This window comes from Clupea harengus, chromosome 5 (genome assembly GCF_900700415.2).
Source record: "Clupea harengus chromosome 5, Ch_v2.0.2, whole genome shotgun sequence".
In the NCBI taxonomy this organism is placed as follows: domain Eukaryota; kingdom Metazoa; phylum Chordata; class Actinopteri; order Clupeiformes; family Clupeidae; genus Clupea; species Clupea harengus.
The window spans coordinates 9037454-9047453 of NC_045156.1; the positions used below are offsets into that span (position 1 = coordinate 9037454).

General features: G+C 47.2%; 1 protein-coding gene across 5 annotated transcripts in view; it reads right to left on the reverse strand.

Moving 5' to 3' along the window:
* iqsec1b (IQ motif and Sec7 domain ArfGEF 1b) overlaps positions 1–10000 on the reverse strand; it is a 196159-nt gene that overhangs the window by 49505 nt on the left and 136654 nt on the right. The window lies entirely within an intron of this gene.

Consider the following 10000-nt stretch of genomic DNA (forward strand, 5'->3'; position numbering starts at 1 on the left):
TGTGCGTCGCAGTAGGCTGTCGTGAAGTGCCGGACCGCGACTGTCAACCTTGAATTTCGGTTAGCCGGGTGTCAATGGAGAAGCCTTGTTCCTGCACATAGGTAGGCCAGGAACAATTCAGTAGCTGACAGGGAGAGAGGGAGGCCCTAATCTTGGAAGAAAGGAGAGGGGGACAGTTTCATTATCATCCGTTCTGCATGTGTGCAAACCGGATGACAAGGCATAGAGAAAAAGAGGAAAGAACTCGAGTGAGGGAGGGAGAAGGACGGAGATGGAGAGAGCAGTACATGAAGAGAGAGAACGATAGGCCGAGAGGTAGAGAGAGACAAAGCGAGAGAAGGAGAGGCAGAAAACTAGAACGACAGACAAATAAAAGAGACAGACCAAGATATGGGGAAAAGAATGATCTGCCCCTTTCTGCGGAAGCAATCTTGAGTCTGAATAGGTGGCAGTTCAAACAATCCATTTGATTTTTTTTACCGCATATGGCAACTTTCACCCACAATCCCTTTGTGAGCCCCTCCATTGTACGGGCCACTTCGCAGTCATGGCCATTTCTCTTCAGCGCCGACGGAATGTTGCATATGAAAGACCAGGAGCGATGAAATTGGATCGCTGGCAGGGGATGGGTTCTGCAGATAATTTCCTATCTGTGCGGAGCAAATAAAAAAAACGCATAGCTGAGGGACTGTGAGGGGGGGAAAAAAGGGCCATGACTGAGTCGGTCGATGACCGCTGTGCGTTTCCCCCGACGACAGCACGATTGTTTCCTCACTGCTCTGCACCATCAATGACTTGGCACTCTCAAAACAACACATTCGGGAACTACAATATGATGAGCATTAAAACCAAAAAAAAATTGCTGTGGTTAACAGTTTAAACGGAACTCCCATGTTACATAATAATTCTTGCATCTGTTCTACATTAACCTGGATTGTCTAAAATCAGTTCCTTGTAGGAGGATTAAGCCCTGGAGATACGCTGCAGCACCTATCTGTTCAGAATGAACAAGTCAGCCAGTTACGTGGTCAGCCAGTTACGTGGTCTCACATCGATTAATGAAAATAGGAAAAACTAATACGCCACATGAGATAAAGATGCAGTATATTTGTACTTTTGCTGATGATACCATTCAATAGTTATTCTGACAGAGGAGAGCATTCGTAGGCAAAGACGATTATCAAGATGATTATGATTCTTAGCATCCTCTCCCCAAACTGATCTGCAATTTCAAGGTCGACACAGTGCGAAATTATTTCAAATTGGATTTGGCACTCAGTTCATGAATACCAATGAGTTTGTATGGCCCGCATTAATGTGGCTGTTCCACAGACATGTTTGACAATAATAAGAAGGTGCTGAGAAGATTTCATGCATTAAGAGACAAGAGGACAAGGAGAAATCTAAAGGTCAAACACCATCTAAGTGATTCATGCAAGCCGTACACATCAAGTTAAAACACTTCATCTCACATTGCGCATTAGAGACAAAATAGAGAGAAACCTTGAGGAGGGAGACAGATTGACATGCTCTGCTTTCGAATGCCAGATGAACCACTACGAAAGACCATAGCCCAGAAACAGTGTAGAAAATACATACGATAACATTGACAAAGGAAAATGTCCGCCTTCTCTGTGGGAAGCGAAGTCACTGTACTTGCCAATATGCATTTTAGTTCACTCTCATAAAAGCTAAACAAAACGTGTAAACAGAGCCAATGCCTAGCAGCACGCCATGAAAACGGCTAATAACCGTCCATTAAAAACGTGCCAGCTCGGCTTTAAATTGAAATAAACAATTTGTAGCTGGTTGTAACACTTTGCATGTTCTCATGCAACTTTTAAATTACGCAAGATGCTAGTCGCATCTGGGAGCTGTCAGCATTAACCTTTATGGGAGCCATGAAGCGGGTTTGCGAGCTCTCTCTCCCTGCATACCAACACTTCTGGGCTTGGGTGCTTCCAGGTTTATAGGGCAGGGAGAAGTATTTTTAAAGGGTGTGTTCTGCGCGTCCATGTACGGTACGGAAGAGCCTCTCTCATTACGCAAAAGTTGCCACTGACCTTTCGCTTCAGGGGTTGGCAGAGATTACCTAAGTGTGTGAGACTCCCCCCTGTTTGTGCTGGACGGGTAAAACACTCCTCCAGGCTATGAGGACACAAGCTGAGACAGGCATCTGTCTTAGTCTTCCTTCCCACATACCAAACAGTTAGACCTCTTCAATATCGGCAAGCGTTGAGTAAGACGGTAAAAGCAAGCAAAAGAGGGAGACATCTGCTTCCAAGGAACCAGTGAATAAACAGACGCAAAAAGGGATGCCTCTAAATATTAGTACACGATGATGAACAAAGGTGGTTAAGACAAGCACAGAGGGAGAAACGCACTGCCAAAATAACCAGAGTGTCAACAGACGCAGAGTCATTAGGCTCCAGAGGGGCTGTGTGCCACGCGCTGGATGGTGCCCACTGATCTCCGTCCCCCCGAGGCCTCGCTCTGCATGAGCCTGGGCTGATGGATGACTCATCCGTGTGTGAGTCAAACCAGCGTGCCGCTGCGCCGGTCATAATTATCTTACTGACCCACTGCTCATCAGCGGCACGTGAGGGGCGACTCCAGATAAATATAAATACCTCTGGGGGGCAAAAGAAAAAAAAAGCAGCAGAGTTGCAAAAGAGGAGCTTTTAAGGGGGTGAATCTGGGCTCGCCCTCAGGGCCTGCTGCCACACTCTTTTTCTTTATCTCTCTCTCTCTCTCTTCTCCCCTCTGGCTGTCTGGCTGTCTGGCAGTCTGGCAGTCTTCGTCCCTCTTCTTGTAGTCTTCAATCCCTCCCTCGCTTCCTTCTCTCTCTCTTGCCGTATACCAGAGAAGCAGGCCAGATGTTTTGAAAACATGCTGCATCAGACAGTCAGAGGAAATCCTCATTCATCTCAGGCCTTTCCTCGGTCTTGCTCTCTCCTTCCCCTAACAGAGAACCTCATTAAAGCTGTTTGTTCTCGGTTCTGCAAAAACACATTTTTTTTTCCATAGACGCCATCTGACCTTGGACTTAAGTTGACCCCCTCACGTGGCCCTAATCTAGCGCCAATTTGGCACGGCTCAAAGCCGAGTCTGAGCCACACCAGGGCCATATCTGACCAGCCGGCATCCACAGCTATCTTTGGCGGCACAGACAGAGCAGGCCCCAGAGCAGCGGTTGGCTAAGAAGTGTCCATTTCCTCTACAGATGGGCGTGACACCTGGATAGAGGCAAGGGCACCGCATTTCCCAAAATAGCTTGTGTAACTTGATTAGTGCACACTTCAACTGAATGCCACCGCCTTGCCTTCCACAGGGGATGCAGCCACGCACACACACACACACACACACACACACACACACACACACACACACACACACACACACACACACACACACACACACACACACACAAAAACCACAGCTGAATGATTAATCAGTCCAAACGTTTTAAGAAGGCGATTTTGATTTTGTTTTTGATCTGCAATTATGGCACAACGGGAGAGAGTGTGGTCACAAACAACCCAGCCCAGAGAGACATTACTCACGCTCTTACAATGCTCTATTAACACATCACAAATGTTCAGTCTCATAAATAGAAACGCAGCACTCAGCACCCTAAAACGCATCCACGACCACACAAGGACAGACGGACAATGGCTTTCTCAAACGTGTAATTACGGGATGTGTTTGTCAACGTGGTTTCTCCAGAGAAGCCTGCTCTGAACCAGAAGGGGGAAATTATTCCTTGGAAAATGTCTTCACCCACGCAAGCAGACATCATGTCATGCCACTCATTCCATGTATGTTTGCTTTTATCTGCTTCTTGCCAGGTTGGATCAGCAGGGGAATGCTGAAACTAGAATAATATTCCCCCAGAACATACAAAAGGACATTGGCTCAGATTCTGGAATGGGAACGTTATTGTTCTAGTAACGTTTATTGTTATTGTTATTATTATTATTGCTTTTGTTGCTTCCTCTTCGGGGCCTGAGGGCAGGGATTGTGAGTGGTGCGTCTCAACATGCCGTCCCAACGGGCAGCTGATGTGGCCTGTCAGGTGTTGACAAACTAGACGTGCTCGAGCACTTCTCTGAAACCCTCCCTTCCCTGCGGCGCTCTTTCTCTTTCACTCTCTGTCTCCCTTTCTCTCACTCGTGCTCTCTCTCTCTCTCTCTCTCTCTCTCTCTCTCTCTCTCTCTCTCTCTTTTTCATTTACTCGTTCTCTCACCTCACAGACACACACTAAACCCACATACCCCACCTCTGCCTACAAAAACACACTCTCACACACACACAGAAATACACACAGCAGAGAAACACAGACATACACTTCTGAAAACTCATTCCTACAGCCAGCGCTACGCAGTGCATCTGTCAGTTATTTCTGGAGCCCTTCCACAAGTTGGAACTCAACAGTGGCATATTACCATCAATCAAACAAAGCACATTTGCTTGGGCTCCAGCAGCAGGACACATGCAATGCCACTAAACGTAACTTTCCTCTCATAACCTCCAGCCCTGGCAGTCTCTCAAAGGCAGCCAAGACTGGCAGTAGAGATCAAGGGTGCGGGATGGCACACGTCACCCTATAGATTTTCATTCTCTATTATCTCCACCATTCATCCTATAGCTCAGCGGGTAGAAGCGCAAACCCCACTAAGGTCATGGGTTTGATTTGCAGGGAGCGCATACACGTACTCGTATATAGAAAAATGTATCCATTATTTACTTAAATCTCTTTGAGTAAATGCTTCTGTTAAACTAAGAAATGCAAAAGTCTCTGTCTCGGGATGTTGACGGGGTTTGAGGAGGGGGGTTTCCATCGGGACACATGTGTCTTCACTTGTGGCCACGTTGACAGATGGCCAGGTGGTGACTAACAGGTCGTGTGCTCCTCCAGACCCAGCCAGTCCTAATGACCCCCCTCTGTCTTGTTTTCATGACACGCACTGCTGCGGAATTCCTCTTTAGGTGTTCCAAGTTCCCAATTCCGAGTTCCAAATTCCAAAAGGAACAGAGTGTCCAATTTAACCAGGATTTGTTTTCCTTCCTGGAATTTGCAGGATGTTGCAAATATTGCATTGGTTATCATCTGATTATTTATCGACAGCACAAACGACTAAACAAGTGGCAAATGTCCATTAAAGACACTACTATTATTCCAGCCACACACTGTCTTCAGAACGTGGGTCCGATCTCCACGAGACAAAGACAACCCGGTTCACCAGTCAGCCCCAGGATCACCTCCAGGAGCAGCTTGGCAAGCCCACAGTTGGGGCAGGGGTGGAATGGAAGTTTTTCCACAGCTACACAGGGAAAAAGCAGCTCACCCTTTCCTTGGCTAAAGTCAGGAAAACACAGGGTTCAACTCCAAGGCACCAGCACAACAGAGTCTCTTTAATGAGACAGTAAATACCTGGACTTTTACAAGCTGTTTTTATGACAGACTGGTGTTTTGGTTTGGGTTTGTGTATATCATTGTTGTTTTCTGATCAGTAATAACAAACAACAATTTATTTTAATACAATAAAAAAAGCCATATACAGAGTAAAAATACTTTCCTACATTATTAAACGTACATTTTGTGCATCAACTTCCAAATATCTCGCCACCAGTGCCAGTTTTCCTATAGGTTACAACCGGGCTTGGACCAGAAGCTGGAGTGGCTGTGAAACTGCACCGAGGTCAGTTCCCCTACGAGCCAATGGGAAGAGCCAATGGGAAGAGCCAATGGGAAGAGCCAATGGAGGAGCCAATGGAGGAGCCAATAGAGGAGCCAATGGGAAGAGCCAATGAAGGAGCCAATGGGAAGAGCCAATGAAGGGGAGCCAACGGAGGAGCCAGGAGCAGATTGTTGGCCTCCTCATCAGTGGAGAGTCCCAGACATACACTGGGCCAATGGACAAAGAATCCCCCTGTGTCTACACTGCATCAGGGCTCAAGCAGACCTTGAATACTGTTCTTGTCACTGCCACCAGACTGTGCTAGTATGCGTTGAGGTCGTGGCACAGGTGGTATGGCTACAAGCAGCGGCATGCATTGCTGTGTAGAACACCGAATGGTTCTTCTGGCTTCTCTCTTAGGGATAGCCATTAAGGTTTGTTGAATAGGCTAGTAATTCGTCCTACAGTAGCACAAGATGAAGAGTAATTTATTTTCCACAAGAGTGAGCTATTCTATCTGCTCCAGTCTTACCAAAACGCAAAAGAGGGAGAACAAAAGCATGTTCAAACACATTCTTCATTCTAAACCTGACACACTAAATATGAGGATGTAGGGATTATCAAACATTCGGGATTAAGTTGGTGCCAAGGGGGATGAAAACTCATCGGCATGATTTAGGGATGGGTTCTACAGTCATCAACCTCCCACTCGGAGAATCCCACTCTGAGAATCCACTGTTAATCCACGGGCAGACTTTTCAAAAATTCCACTTTCAGAATCCATTTATGGAAAGTGCAAAATGCCTTTCAACTAAATGATAGAATACCGTAGACAACGACTCTTATCAAGTATTGTGTATTACATTTAAATAAATGGGTGCTTAACATGGAGTTCCAGATAATAGCACAAACAGTGTGCTCATGTTGCTCATGTTAGCAAGTGCCTTTCTGCAACTGCCTTTAATGAATGCAATCATGAATAGATTACTGTGTTTACACCAACATGATTCTCAGACCACCCAAGTCATTGATAATTGTAATTCAATTACAGCTACACAAGTAGAATAGCAAGCACTTATTCATATTAATACAATTACCCAAAGGACAGAGCTTCCAGGATAACCACTGAGATGTTTCTCCATGTCCATGTGTTAATATCCCTATTAGGTACACGTTACAAAGAAGGCAGTGAAGACATCTCACACAACCACATGTATGAGCCACACAGAACACACCTCTTCTTTTGAAAAGGGCTGTTGGGGGAAAACAGGTGGGGTGTCATTTTCTTTTGTCGTCCCATTCAGAACAGAGTCAACCTCTCTGCTCAGGAGAAACCACCACTTAAGTAACTGAGTGACCGCTGTTAGGGAGCTGCTAAGGCTTGTGGGGATGACTCACACACACAGGAGAACTCAGTGACTGCTCTGGGATGAGCGTGTGTGTGTGTGGATGGGACCCTGAGCGCTGTTGCATAGTTGACGCTTTTAAGTGTTCAGGGCTGTGATTAGGCGGCTCGCCGTGCGCACACCAACACACGGATGCATGCATGGGTGGAAGCCCAAGCCACAAGTCTTGAACCTTGAATGTTTACATGTACATGGAGGGCGCCGGCAAAAACAAAACACAGATGTCTTCACAGCTTGGAACTGGGAAACAAAAAGCCATAATGTTTTGACTACGCATGAGGGAGGGAGAGGAGGACACTGTGTTTGGAGATAGTCGGCTGGAAGTGAACTCAGACCTGGTCTTGTGTTTGGAGCTAGTCATCTGGAAGTGAACTCAGACCTGGTCTTGTGTTTGGAGCTAGTCATCTGGAGGTGAGCTCAGACCTGGTCCCTGGAGACATGACACACGAGAGATTCGGTGCAAACACTCAAGCAGAAGGATGCCACAGGACCGACCCCCCTGCCTAGTCCCTCTGCCATGATGGACCCTAACCCCCCCAAAAAAAAGGTTTCCAGAGAAGAAATCAGCTTTGTCTGATTTAAAAAAACAAAACTACACAAGCCTCCCGGCGGCATAGCCCAGACGATCCTGATTCGTAAGCACCAAGGATTTTGTCGTTTCTGCATTATCTGATACAACTCCAGATTACCTCCTCATAATCTTACTCAACTGATCCATCCCCCTCAGAGACAAAAACAAAAAGCCCCCCCACCAAAAAAAGAAAAAAAAATAGTGTGTGATAGTGTGTGTGTGTGTGTGTGATAGTGTGTCTGGGTACCAGAGAGATAGTGTGTCTGGGTACCATAGAGATTCTCTCATGATTTCAGGCCTTACATGCACCGACAGGTATCAACAAGGTGGGAGGCAAAGGATGAGCTGTGTATCCATGCACTTCAAATGTTTGGAGATAATATTTCTGAAAGCATGATAGGGAACATCAGAGAGGCATTCACATTACAAAAGTCTTACAGACCACAGTAAGTGAGAGAGAGAGAGAGAGAGAGAGAGAGAGAGAGAGAGTGAGAGAGAGAACAGATGCATAGATACTGTACACGTTTCCCCTTCCTTAAACAGGAACAGGGGAGCTCAGGCACATGACCAACTTGCTGAACATGCTGACGCCAGCCATATGCACCAGCGCGCTAAAAACACCATCCCAGGACAGGACTGCATACGAGATCAAAGCAAGGAGTCGGTTCCCTTCCCCAAACTCTGCAGAACCCCGCACTGAACTCGGAGGGGACCCGAGCAGGGGGAACACAAACAGCCAGTGCACCCTCAGCACTACACCAGTGTCACGTCACGTATAAACCGTCACAGACCAGCAGAGACTCTTTCTATTACATTCTCTGTCTATCTATTTTATTTTATTTTTTTAAATAATACATGGTTACTATAGATATTGCCATTCCTCTCCACTAGAAATGAAGGAAACTCAAAGTCACGCTTCTGTGTGTCTCCATCTCTAAGTCTTTCAGTCTTTCTCTTTATTTATTCTATATATCGTGCTCAACCCTTCTCTTTCTCTTTCGTATGAATGAATGCTCTATAGGCTCCAGGATTGTTCTGTCTGTCTGTTCAGCTTACTAAGCCAATAGCACTGTGTCCTTAAGCAACACTGCATCAGTCAGGATGACATCAGACAACAGGAGAGAGGCAGCGAGAGACAGAGAGAGAGAGAGAGAGAGAGATAGAGAGAGAGGGAGATAGAGAGATAGAGAGAGATAGAGAGAGAGACAGAAAGAGAGAGAGAGAGACAGAGAGAGAGAGAGAGAGAGAGACAGAGAGAGAGAGGAGGGAGAGAGAGAAAAGAGAGAAAAAGACTACGTGCCCCGACAGCTGCTAGTGCTGCAGTCCGTCCTGCTAGACGCCTGCCTTGCATGCTGCTGCTGCAGAGGAGGCTTAACAATATCAACAACAAAACAACAACAACAAACAACAACACACATGCTCCCAAACCTACCTCTAAACTCACTCACTCTGTATCCCAGCTGACAACACACACCCCACGCACACGCGTCACGTCACGTTCAGCTCCGGGCTCCGGTATGTGGAGATCACAGATGACAGGGTGAGCGAGCGAGAGAGAGAGCGAGCGAGCGAGCCAAGCCACGCTGCTGTGCAGACGGAGGCAGACACAGAGGCAGACCGAGGCAGACCGAGGCACCCGGCAGCTGAGCGGAGCGCTGGAACGGTGCACAGCTGGGCTTTTCTGCTGGAGCTCCTCATAGACCTGGAGCACAAGCGCCTCCCTCGGTAATCGCCTCATTCACCTAGAGCACTGAGGAGGAGGAGGAGGAGGAGGAGGAGATGGGCCCAGCCTTCTCTCTGCCCCCTCCCTTCTTCTCTCTCTCTCACTCACTCCCTCCCTCTCTAGCTCACTCTCTCTCTCGCTCTATCTTGCCTCATCCCTCCCCCCGCCACTCTCCTCTCCTCTCTCTCTTTTTAACCCCACCCCCTGTCCCAGTCTCCTCCCTCTTGCCCTCTCTCGCCCTCTCTCTCTCTCTCTCTGCTCTAATCAGCAGTGTCCGCTGATGGTGCCTGTGTCTGTGTCCTGGCTCGCTGATGCAGTGTTGCAAGGTCAGTATTTGTTTGGCTCACACAGCCAACACATAGAGAGAGTGAGGCTAGCTACACGCTACAACAGCAGCAGCAGAAGGACAGAAAGATGGTAGAGAGAGAGGGGGGAGGGGGTACGGGGACTCTGACACACCCCCAGATGCACCACTGCCAAAACGTTCTCCCTAAACTATCCGAGCAAATAACCACAGGGGATTACAAGAAACATGGCCACTGATACAGGAAGTGAAAAATTAGATGAAAGGTCACAAACACAGCTAGCCTTGCTCAGCAACAACCACAAAATAAGCACT